Source organism: Strix uralensis, chromosome 13 (genome assembly GCF_047716275.1).
Source record: "Strix uralensis isolate ZFMK-TIS-50842 chromosome 13, bStrUra1, whole genome shotgun sequence".
Lineage (NCBI taxonomy): Eukaryota > Metazoa > Chordata > Aves > Strigiformes > Strigidae > Strix > Strix uralensis.
The window spans coordinates 1979747-1992668 of record NC_133984.1 but is presented as its reverse complement, the minus strand read 5'-3'; the positions used below and the strand labels follow the sequence as shown (position 1 = coordinate 1992668).

General features: G+C 43.7%; 1 protein-coding gene across 3 annotated transcripts in view; it reads left to right on the top strand.

The window, feature by feature from the left end:
- The first annotated feature begins 699 nt into the window (after positions 1–699).
- LOC141949071 (fibronectin type-III domain-containing protein 3a-like) overlaps positions 700–12922 on the top strand; it is a 49964-nt gene continuing 37741 nt past the window's right edge. For 2 of the 3 annotated variants that reach the window (XM_074882257.1, XM_074882256.1), the window contains exons 1-2: positions 702–786; positions 5930–6033. The gene's annotated coding sequence lies outside the window, so the exon portion shown is untranslated. Of the gene's footprint in view, positions 787–5929; positions 6034–12922 lie in introns of all 3 variants that reach the window. The other variant, XM_074882259.1, reaches the window with a different exon arrangement.

Genomic DNA, 12922 nt, shown 5'->3' with positions numbered 1-12922 from the left:
GTCAGCATTAATGATTTTTATATTATTACACAGTATTAGAGTTCGGGTCTTTGGTCTCTGCGCGTGCTGTGACCCATCTATCCCCTTAAGTTGTGGCGGGCGGGGGAATGAAAGGTATAAAATGTGTAAATCACCACACTTGTCCTGGTTTTGGCACGACGACGGGGGGACAGAGGCCGAAGAGCTCCCGGCCAGAGTCGGGCACCGGTTCGTGTCTCACAGCCGGAGCACGGGCAGCGGCGCGGGCTGTGCCATCGGGTGACGGGCAGTGCCCAGGCTGGACACCGACCATCAGGTGCCACCAACTCCGAGGGACAGGGGGACAGGGCCCGGCTGGGGCTGCAGGGCCCGGCTGGGGCTGCAGAGCCCGGCGGCACCTCAGGGGACCCGGCCCAGGCCTCCTTCATGGCTGGATGGTGGGTGCCAGCCAGCCACCCGCTCTGGCCACTGTCACACCTTCGTCTCCACTCAGTGCCACCTCTGCCATGAAGAGCTGCGTCCCCTCCCTCCCCCACAGCCCTGCCTCCCCCCTCAGGGACCCGCGGGCCGGAGCTCCCGCCCAGTCGGGGCCTTCCAGCCACCTGCGGGTTCCCCCGCTCGCCCCCCCGCGCCTCTTTTCGCGGGAGCGGGTGGTTGGAAGACGAAGATCGGCCCGGGCTGTGGTTGGCGCGCCCGCCCGCCCCCGGCCGGCGGCGCAGGCGCAGTGCCCGCATTCCATCATGGCGGAACGGTCGGTTGGCGGTCGGCAGCGCCGGGCTTGAGGCGGGGGCTGCGGCGTCGCGGACGGTCAGTGCTGCCGCGACGCGGACCGGGACCGGGGTAGGGGGGGGACACGTTCCCGTGGGCTCCCTTTGCCCTCAGTTTCCCGCCCGGGGGAGGGAGGAGGGCGGCGGGACCGGGCCGGGGGAGAGCGGCGCTCCCCACCCAAGGCGCGGTGGGCAGTGCCAGGAGCTGGCGGCCGGCTCGACCCGCCGGCGGCGGGGAGCGGAGCCCCGAGGTGGGCAGCGGAGCCCGCCGAGACCGGGGAGGAGGTGGGAGGCGGGGGGGTGCCGGCCCGTCTGTGGCGGGACGGCGGCCGGGAGAAAACGGGGCGGGGGGGGGTAGTGGGGGGCTGCTGTGTGGGACGGGGCGGGGGGCAGCGGGGTGCCCGCCGTGTGGGGGGACGGGGGCAGGAGCGCGGGCGATGGAGGGGAGAAGCGGGAGCCCGGGTGTTGGGAGGGGGGAGCCCGGGGTGTGAGGCAGGTTTCGGGGTGGACGTGGCGCACGGGCAGGTGGGGGCAGCCCGGCGTGTGGGGGAAGATGGGGTGCTGGGGTGTGGGGCAGGCGGGAGGGGGGAGCCGGAGGAGGAGGAGGGCTGGAGGGGTGGACGCGGGGCATCTGCCCCAGGAGAACCGGGGGGTCTGGGGTGCAGGGGCTGGGGGGGGGTTGCAGGTCCTAACGGGGCAGCCCCGCTGGTGGGGGGGGTGGGCAGGCTGGGGAGACGGAGGGGGCCGGGGCTGCGGCGGTTCCCCTCGCAGGGCGGGGGGGGTCTCGGCTGGGTTTCAGCGAGTCCCGCTGCGCCTCCGCGGGTGGGGTTCATGCCAGCGGTCTCCCCAGACTCGCTCTTCCCTCCGCCCTTCCCGCTCCTTTCCTTAACGCACAAATTCTCCCTCTCTCTCTCTCTCTCTCTCTCTCTCTCTCTCTCTCTCTCCCTCTCTCCTCCTCCCCCGCCACTTTCCTTTTTCTTTGGGGAGGGGGGGGAGGATCTGAAGTCGTGTGTGTCCCCCCCCAGCTTCCCCCTTACCGCCCCCCCCCCCCCCCCCCCTTTCTCCCTCCTCGGCAGCCGGAGCTGCTGCCTGCAAATGCCACGTAGCCTTCTGGTTGTTCCCCTTGGCTGATCAGCAGCTCGAGTACCAGACACCTCCCCCAGCTCCTCCTGGGGTCGGGGCAGGGGGAGGTCAGTCCTGTCATCCACTGTTTGGGTGGTGACCAGCTCTTACCCTCCCCCATTCTGCTTTGTCCCCCTCTGCCTTGGGGGCAGCAGCAAAGGTGGGGACCCTACTGTGACTGCTTTTCAGCGCAATCCTATTTTACTGCCTCTTACAAAAGGCTCTTGACTTTAGCAACGTGCGGTTGCCTTTCCTTGGGAGGGCTGGGGGGGGGCGAGTCTCCGGGGATTCATGGCCCCCCAGCCTCAGCAGCCCCTCCACTACCTCTTATTTGAGGCGCTTGTTGTGTGGCACATGGCAGTCACCTCAGAAAACAGGGTAATAATGGTTGCTGGCAGGTGTATTTGCTTCCTTCAGCGGCTCGCTCTCAGCTGGTTTCTGAGTTTTGTTTCTGTTTAAAACTTGCTACTCAGACGTCTCGTTGGAACAATGGACATTTTCTGTAAAGCGAATTTTTATAATTTGAGGTTTAGATTTCTATCCAGTCTTCAACTATTTTACGTCGTTTCTGTCCTGTGGAAGCTGGGTTTTTACCACTGGCCGTCCCTCCTTGCTTTACCTGATGCCTAATTGTGAATATTGACACATGGTACAGCTGCAGATAAGTTCTTCAATAGACCAGTGCCTGTGGTCTGTGATTCCTAATGTTCTTCTAATGTATTTATCTTTATGACACTTGATTCAATAGGGAAATACTATCTCAGTCACAGATGGAAAGACTGAGGCACCGAAATATTTATGGCCCAAGGTCACACAGGAAGTATGTGGTGAGGCAGGGAATTGAATCTAGATTTCCTGAGACTCAGATTAGCATTTTAACCAGGGAAGCATCCTCTCTGTGTTTTAAGCCAATAAATTGACCTTGGAGTTAATATCCAGTGTGGAAGAAAGTACTTTGTGTTTTGTTCAGTATCTTTGTGAGTAAGAAGCAAAACCCGAGTTGCTTCCCACACTTGCATTCCTTTCCTTGTTTTTTTGTAATTTGTATGTGAAAAAGGATAAGGTGGTAAAATAGGAGAGATGTTGACTTTCTCAGGGCTCTGTGTGTGTTATCATGCATGTTGAAAAACAGCCAGCTATTACGCTGTCCTCCCTTTTAGGTCTTTTTACCTTACTGTGTTCCAACTCTCTGAAAGTTTTGGAATGCTGTTGTTGTCTGGGAATAATTTGTTCTTAGCCAGGATCAAATAAATCTAATATTCTATAAAGCTGACTTGAAAGCAATCTACTTTGTGTTCATTGGTATCCTGGATCTTAGTTTGTGATTCTTAATACAGCAGTCTGTGAATAAACAGGACTTGTATTGACTGTCTTGAACGTCTCCTGGAGCAAGCTATTACAAGTTGTTCTCTTGGTTCTAGGCTCGCTATTGTTGCAGCAAGTTTTTGAAAAACTTGGCCTTAACTGCAATTAAGAAGCACTTTGACAATGAAATGGAATAATTTCAACTTCTTGGGCTTTGTATCTGCTCAGATACGTGTTGCAGGCAGTTCCTGTTATATTAGAATAGCTTTTTTAAATTTGGTGTTTAATTTTACTACAGCTTTTTTACTTGCCAATGGTTTTGAGGAATTGGATGTTAGAATAGTTTAAAACAATAACTCCTAGTGTACTCACCTTTAAAGAGAATAAAGATAACTTTGTCTGCACGAATGCGTTTCCTGCCACAACCCTTGATCACAAACTGCATCTTTCTTTGATGTTGTACTGAAACCAAATTTGCAACAAAGATGACTATAAATGTTCTATATAGCACTTTTAACGGTCTTTTGTTTGGGTTTTTTTGGAGGCTAGCATTTGCATGGTGTTTGTTGACTTGTGTGGGTTGTCACACCCATGCCAACAATGTTTCATCTTTTATGTTTATTTTTAGGAAAGGTTTGGTGAGTCCTTAAAAAACAAGATTTCATATGTGCTATGCAAACAGTAAAAATTCCAGCATTCTGCTCGCAAGAGAGAGTGCCTGGCCTTGGCAGACCCCGCTGGGAATGCAGTACGTTTGAGCAGTACTATATATGTATTTGTAGACCCATTTGAATGCCCATTATTGAAAAAGGTTTTCGAATTCCTTTGGGTGAATTTCAAGCAAATCAGAATACATGTTTTGCACTTGGGAGACTGAAGCTGGCACTTCTATTTGATGACCTGCTATTTCCCCAGCTTGGAAGACTTCTTGTCAAACTGTAGAAGTAAGCTTGTAACTTTTAAGAAAATATGTAACTGGGAAGGCATTCTTACAATATTCTGCATCAAAGTCATAAGCCGGTATGAAATATTGTAAGAATGCCCTCCCTAGTTACATATTTTCTTAATTTCCTGTCGTCATTTCATTTAATCGGACAAGAATTTTAAATTTATCTCTGAAAGCAGATGAGAAGACGTCAGTATTAGTAATATGGCAACAGTCAAGAGACTTTAGGAAAAAAATTACGTTTGTCACTTCTAATTTTGCTGTATCTCAAAACGATCAGGTCTGAGCGATCGGTGTTTAAAATTGTGGTTGCTCATTGCTCTGGTTTCAAGGATGGTGAATATCAGGGAATTGACCTTTTCATTTTTTTTCACCTGTTTTTAGCAAGTTGTCACGAAGCTTACCAAGGTCAAGATGGTTAGTTTTCAGCTGTTATCTTTGCTGCAAGCCAGACCTTAACTGAAAAGTTTTGGATTCCTGAGTGAGGAGCACACACTGAACTCTTTATTGCATTCTTGAAGAGCTTATTGTAAAAGCAGCGATAATTTATTCTTTCAGTGGTGCTAACACAATCCTTTCTGTGTATTGACCAGCAAAGACAGACCACTGGCTCAGAGCCCTTAGTCCGCTTCAATCTTAATGTAAATCTGCCGTTGTTCCCAGTATCTTGATTGATGTGGAAAATGCCTCCGTTTGCTGAAGATTCACTTGTCTGGCATCAGGGCCTGGTGCTTTGTATCTTTTTTGCCCATGTCTTATTAAAAGTAGTTCAGGAGGAACATTTATTAGGCTGTGACTTCAGAAACATCTGCGACTTCAAGACAGTATCACCTTTCTGGTGAACCTAACAATGCATCTGCTGTGTTTGCTGGAGGAACCATGAGCTTCTGCTGGCGGGCTCAGGGCAAAGTTAGTCTATACCCTACCTGAATGAGCTACGCAGGTGGTGATTTCCTGGAGCATCCCAGTAAAACTGCAGAACATACCTTTAGAAAACCTGTACTGGGAATTGACTAATATTTGTAAAGACTTTCTAAGTTTGGAGGGTCAAACCAATGTAATTCATAATCCTCAATGTGCAAACGGTTTAGGAACTGGATCCAGTAGCTTGAGAAAGATAATGGTTTTTACATCGTTAAATTTAACATCTTGAACAGCTTCAGTGACTACTCAGGCTCTTCATTGCCTTCTCATGGTGGAGCATCTTTAGCGGAACAGTTTCTAGAATAAAGTTGCGCTGCCCCGTAACAGTAAACTCTGACTGTATTTTCCAGATTGTACAATTTATGTCTGTTTTATGGCCCCTATCAGAGGGGACATGATAGTTTAAATTTTGATCTATTCACATCCTTTTTGGAAGTTGATTTTTTTCATCATTATTGTTATATACAGGCATAGAGCATTGAGTAGATAACTAAGTCACTTAATTACCACAGAATGCGCTTCGTACGGGAACCATCTGCATAGTGCTCAAGTTACCTTTCGCTAATTAGATCACAGATAAGCAACGGAGTGTCTTTGGCTAATACGGCATTAAATGTATGCGCAGTGTTTACGCAGTTGTCAGGTTTTGCATCCTGTACACACTGAATAAATGCAAGAAGGGTGCATAAGGTCTTCTGGTTCTTCCCCAGTGGAGTCTTCCTTAAGTTTTATTTGCTGGTTCTAGTTGAGTTAATCACTGGCTGTTCTCTGATGTCTTTTGCTGTCTTACTGAATGTAGGTTGTTTTCTGCGGCTTTTTTTCGTAAGACTTTATGCTTGCCAAGTCACTAAAAAGAAAACTACTGTTACTTTTTTCTTGTCTGCAGAAAGAAGACTGAGGGACAGGACAGCACATTGCTCTTACTACAGCAGGCACTGACCGTGTAACATTTATCAACAGGAGCAAATTCAAGTCAGGAGAGTGTCAACGGTAATTAGACATAACTTGCTATTCTCCTGGATTTTGTAAAGCATTTTTTCCTGTTAAGTCTCTAAGCAACACTTTAAGGTGAAATAATATAAAAGTATTTCACAGACTTCTAAACTTAGGACTCCTTTTTTTTTTTTTTTTTTCCTGGAAGAAATTTTTGGATAGCTTAATATCAAATGGAAAAAATGAATTAGGGAAGGAAGAACTGATAGAGTAAGAAGAGGTTCAGTATTTCCACATAAACATTATTGATTTTATAAGGTAGCAACCTTATCTTTATTTCTTTATTTTCACATAACTTTCTCTCTCTCTCTGCCCCCCCCCCCCCATCCTTAGCTGGAAATGTTGTCTTTGAGAGACTTGCTTGATTGGCCTTTGGATAAAGAAAGTAAATTCTGTTTTTAGCAAAATGCATTTCCTGTGTAGAAAACAGCTCAAGCGGGTGGTAACATACTGATCAGTGACCAACTAGGTGACATTACTCAAGATATATCGCTTTAGCTGGAGCTTATGGAATTGAGTTCCTCAGTCATCAAATTGATCAGGTCATGAAACTGACCTGATTGAAAAGCAGAGAGAAATCTGTCAGAAAATTGCCACAGTAGGGCACTTGTGAGAGGAAGAACTCTCCAACTTTCTTTTTTTTAAATGAAGATTCCTGTGAATTATCTTCTGATGTACCATACTGTAAGACCCTTATGAAACCATGGCAGTTGCATTCTTGAAAATACAAGTAGCCAAAAGTAAAGACGAGTTTTAGAAGCTGGTGGCTAGAACAGTGTGTTTTCCACGGGAGGAGAATAAGCAGGTCCAGTAAAGTATTTGTGAATCAGAAATCACCTATTTGATGTAAAGATACAAAGTAGTTGTTTTTGGTTTTTGAAGAGTTGATGTGAGTATGTTCTGAGGACCATTGTCAAGCTTTTTCTAAACAGAACATTTAGGTATAGAACCACCCGTTGCATTGGTGGAGGCCTGGTCTTTCCAATTAATTTATTTGAATTCATGTTTCATGACCTACCTACGGATTACAGGAGACCTGTTGTTAATACTGCTCAAAATGGGTTTCCATTAATACTACACAACTATTATACAGTCCCTAATTAACCCGGTCCTTTGACAAGATTTTGATCACTGTACGTGTGATGTTACATATAGCTTACAAGAGCGTACTCGTTAGCCCAACGCCACTCTGCATTGAGGAAAGCAGTCGCACAGCAGCTGGGTTACAGAATGAAATCCTGTTTTTGTGTTACATCACAGCTAACATGCTGCTCATGGAATTGAAAGGCATCCAAGCAGATTTTAGTTTTTCTATGACGGGGGTATATTTTTGCTGAGGTTAGGTCCCGCCTAATGAATTGGTTTTCATGTTACTAATAGGCACCAAAATTCAAATGTGACATGCTCATCTCAACTTTGTGCAGTTTAACCCATCTTCCTAAATCCTTTCATGTTTGGTTCACAAGTGTCTAATGCAACAGAAGAAATGAAATAAAGAACTGAATGGTAGCTAATTGATGTAGAATAGAATGTGATGTGAAACTACATAAGTACAAAGCAAGTCTTTGGGGAGAAAAGTTGAAAGTGCCCTGTGAGCAAAACATCAATCAGCAGATGGATTGCTTACAAGATACAAAGGAAAAAAAATTGGTAACCGTGTTATAGTCATGAAGTTGAATGGGTGTTTGGGGAGGAAAATCATTTAACCATGTTAAATACAGGATTTGGATGAGGTATTTTTATCTGCTGTTTAATGCCCTTTATTAAGTAGCTTCCACATTGATACCTCTTTAATGGGGATCGGTTGCTTTCAGTTCTATGTGCAGTATTAAAGTGTTCCAAAGTAGTGGTCTGTACCGTAATGTCTGACTTCAGCTAGGTTCGTCATACTGCAGTTACTTGAAGGAACAAAGGCAGCCTTTAATGTTTGCATGGATGTAAGTAGCTTTAGTACTCTTTAAGTACTTGCAAGATGGTACATGTTAGTATTGAGCAGAATGACTGTTTTCATCAGAAGGTTTAATCTGCTTACCAATGCAGATATTTTTGTCCATTTCAAAATGTCAGGAGTGATAATTATTTAGAAGAATTATTCAGTTTTGGAAGATATTATGTAAACAACTGTTTGGTGTATTGTAAACTGTCATTTTGCTTTTTAATGTCTAGCTTTCTTAAAATATAAACTTTATAAAAGCATATATAAACTGTCATCCTTAGATTCTTCAAAACTGTGATAATTTCCACTTACGGTCTTATGTAAATACGTGATTACATCCTCAGACTTGTAGCAGGTTAACTGATTTACCAGTAAATATTTAAAGCTCAGATATAGAAGCAAATTATTTTATTGTGTTACCATGCATCAGCTGTACTGTGATAAAGGGTTTTATGTGTGTTCCTGGTCTGTCACAAACACCGAGTGAAGTGAGCTTGCTTAAACCTCCTGTATGATCTCATACTTGTATTTTACCCTGCATTTTCCATGAACTAAAAAAATGTGCATGGTCTGTTACCATGAGACTGCTCAGATGTGGTAATTCAAGTAATTTATTGGTGTGTTTTAGCCTTTGGTTTAAGTATAACCTGTTTTAACTAGACTAATTTGATCCACTGTGCAGCTAGAGCGTTACAGCCTGAACCTCTTCTCATGTTGCGCAAGAAAAACAGTCTTCAGTTTGTGTATCAAAATAATTCTTCCTTGCCTGAAGTTTGCATAATCTCTTACAGTTTGAAGAAATCCTTTGCTTTTGCTGTATTTTTATGCTTGTTTTTGAAGTCATGTTGTGTAAGAGTTCTTAAATTAAAAAGCTTGTTTGTGTCAACACATTGACAGGATACATGAAGCACACTTCTGATTCACAGAAGCAGATTGAATCAGAGCTGGTGGAAAATCAACATTTGCTTTCCTTAGTGCCTACAGAAACCTGAGGGGCAAACTTCTGCTTGTATTAATGTTGTGAAGTCCTGATTTTACTTCTGTTGGATTAGACAACTGACTGCTCTGACCAGTCTCATGGTAGGGAGTCTTTCCTGGAAATCGTGTTGTTACTGTTGGTTTTAACAATCTGGGTGATTGTTCTCTCTTCAGGTCAAGTTTAAAGTAAATAAATTGTTGTTCAAGATTTGGAATGCAAGCATTTGGAAAACAACTTTTGGATCACATCTTGACTGTATCATACTAACTGTACCAACTTCATGCATATGTCTGCCATCCCTTAACGCTTGCTAGCTTAATTTAGGACAGGTATTACCTAGCTCTGGCACTGAGAAGGTCTGAGTTTTGGTGCTTCCCTGGCATAATCCCAGGAGGTGTCATTGGCTCAGCAAACTGACATCCACGTCTGTGTGCAACGCGCAGCGTGGCACGTTTGGTGTCTGGAAGTACATTGCCCAGGACAAAGGAGACCAGCCAAGCTCGATTTAAATGTGCCACTTTGCTGGCTGCTCCTCAGCCAGCTTGAAGATTATAAGAAAAGCTTTTGAAAATACTTAGATATTTATTCCTTGCTGTGAAGTAGGTATTCCTCGCTATAGGGAGGAAACTCAGATGAACGAGGGTCTGTGGAATATGTGTTCCTGTTGCAGTGGACTTGTCTGCACATACAATAGCCATTTCTTTGGGTTGTTTCCAGTCTTTGAAACAGAACTTTTTTCCCTGGAATTGAAGAAGGTTGGTAAACAAATGGACAGAACTTGTTTCTTTTGAGGGCGAAAAACTAGCATAAAATGGGTTCAATTTTGTGCTCCACTTCAAGACCAAATTTGGCCCATAGGGAAGAATTTTACTGAGTTATCCAGATACTTAACCTGAATTTCAGAATCTTGGAGCACGTGCAGCTCCTTGTAGAAACTTGCAGTTCCCATCTTGTAAATCTTGGCGTGGTTTTAAACGTTTTGTTTCATCTGTTCAGATCTGTAGTTACTGAAAGGTGTAAACTCCAGCTACCTTTTTGCTGCCCAGTTAAGGTTTCTCTGTGGCTCTTACTGTGTTATTGCCAAGATACATTTTCAGGTACGTCGTAGGGCTTGTGCCCTTAAGAACATAGAGTTGTGTATTTTATTTACAAAGAAATACCCTGTTAGCTTTCCAGCTGTTCTTTACCACTGTTAATTATGACTGCACCAGGAGTCCTGTGAGCACATTGTCCCTGCTTTTGTTCTTTGTAGGGTTTTCCTTTCTCATTTTTTATCGTTTTTTCATTTCAACAGTGTGCTCTACTTCTTGTGACTCTAGAGGGTCAGAAGTTTTCTTGGATTTGCTTTTCAATGAACCATGGTGTATGTTACTTTCATAACTTCTAAATGATTCAGATAGACATTTAGGTATAGAAGTTCAGTAGTATGTTGTTCATGTGTAAGTAAACTGGTTTCCTTCAAGGCCTGAACAACCAGAACAATGTGTTGAAGTTCAGGGGGGAAAAGTTTCACACTTAGAAAATCATCTTTTAAATAAATATATTGTTACACTGCATTTATAAAAAGTTTTTTCATATAAGCTTGAAAATTTCATGCTTTGGTTAGCTTTAGGATGTTAAGATGAGCAACTTGGCTTATGCCAGAACATGTCATCTTCCTAGCCAGTGGAAAGAAGCAGTCAGTTTTGCACTTAATTTTTTTTTTTTCTTTTAACAACATCAATACAGCTGGAAAATATCTTAATCCCTCCTTTACTTTTTTAAAGTTGAAATAAGAATGCAACACTTTGAGGGCTTAGTCCTTGGAGTTGTTCAGTTCTCTTGAACAGTTCTAGAAGTAGGAGTAGGACCTTTTGGGAACTGCTGGGTGTCATTTTCTGGGGCTGGTCACTTAGGAAGCAGCACAGAAGTGCTTAGGATATGACTCTGCTTTTCTATCAATAAGAGTAAAACCATAAAATAACTAAAACAATAAAGGAAAATATTTATCTTAAAGTAATGTAATGTTTGCCTTCTAGAAACTGTTAATGCAAACTTTACAGGCCTCATAAATGAATAGTTAAGAGGACAGACCTGGCCCTAATATGAACAATGAGCGTATCGTTAATAACAGCCCAAATAAGTCAAATCTAGTATACTCTGGCCATTGACAGATACTTTCTTCCCATCTCACAGTTCCTAACAGTGGAGTTTCTCTTTTGAAGAACAGTGAGGAGTTCTGCAGTCACTGGGAAAATGTGTGTGATGCTGTAGGGTGAGCACTACCCTTCAGACTGTGCATTTGCCTTTTTTGTCCCCGTGGAGTAGAGCTCTCGGATCTTGAGGGATGTAGTTTCAGGCTAGAAGATAATTCTGAAGTGCTATGGGCGGTTGCTTGTGCAGTTTCTATTTGAGGGTGGAGGGAGCAATTTTTTTATTGCTTTCCTGGCACAGTCACATCAGGAACCTGATCCAGATTGGTAAGGGAGGATGAAAGTTGATATTATTACTTATGTCAGAGTTCCCATGTGTCTTATTATGTTGTATCTGCTGTTTCTCTGAGCTTTTAGGATTTTTTGGTATCTGTGAGATGAGGGCTTTGCATCTCTTCCTTCAGGGAGAATTTCTATGGACAATCAGGTCTCATAGTACCATGAGAGATGAGCATTAATACTTAATTTAATCGCCTTCAGGAAAAAAAAAAAAAAGTGTCCTCTAATTTACTGGTTGCTTTTTTTTCCCCCGATCTCCTACAGAGCATTTACGCCTTGACTTCCCCCTCCGTGGGTCATTCTTGCCAGTGGCCACAGGAGCCAGCCAGCTTTCTGCAGCTTTTAGGAAGTTACTAGAGGTCCTTCTGGCAACTGGCCTGATGTCTTTGATCCCCAGATGGTCTTTATGAGGGCAGAAGGACTATCCGTGATAAAAGGCTTGTGGTCACTTTTATGTTTTACCATGGAAACTATTAGCACTACTTTGGAATAAGCATTTAAGTAACAGTTAAACTTTTTGGAAAACACAGAGAAATGTTTTGAAATTGTGACTTTTTTAGATGTCAAAAGAGAAAAAGATTTTAAAATCACTTCTAGAAGAAAACACTTGGCGCAGAGTGCGGAAACCTTGTGCTATGTGTCTGTGGAGTTGGGGTGAGCATTTTGTTGAGTTTTTTTGTTGTACTTGGGTCGCAGACCTCACCTAGGTCAAAATCGTGAGATCCTAGCAATACCTAGATCAAAATGACATTGGCTTTTTCGCAGCTGCAAGTATTAAAAATGTTTGACTGAGAACATTTGTTGGGTAGGTCATGAAGAACATTTTCAGTATCAAAGTTGTGGTGCCCTTCTGGCTAGAAGCCAAACTTCATACAAGATGGTGCTGACAAATTCACTTGGGTGTCATTAGGAATTATTTCCAAAATTTTAATCAAAACGTATATTTAGTTTTGAACAGATGACTCTTATGGAGTGATGGTGGTCTCTTCAGAGCTAAAGTTGTAACTGAGCTTCTGTTAAGTCTGATTCTGTTAAGTCTCTCATTCCCTTAATCTTGCTAAAAGTAAACCAGTCCACCTAGAACGTCTCATGTGTGGTCCTGTGGCAGAGGAGAACTATTTTAGGACTGGGATGATATCTTAAACACCTTGTTAATACTGTTTATTTGAAAAACTTGGGTGGGAGAAGGTAGCCTGTATCTTTTTTTCCAAAATCTTTCCTACCTCAAAATTGTGTGGGGCATAAATTTCAAAGCTGGGAAGTTTTTTAGAATTCATAAGTAAGATTTAATTTTTTGGACGAGGCTACTGGGGATGACTTTTGGGTCCACTGTTGTTCTTTTTAACACTCTTTGGAGATGACTAAGGCAAAATTTAGCTGACAGGTTAGAGTGTGTTTAAAATACTCAGAAGTCTCAGTTTGCAAGAGACCTGGAGTTTAAGGCATGGCAGTGTCTCAACGTTTTCTTTATCAGAGTACATGAGGTTCATACATGTATGT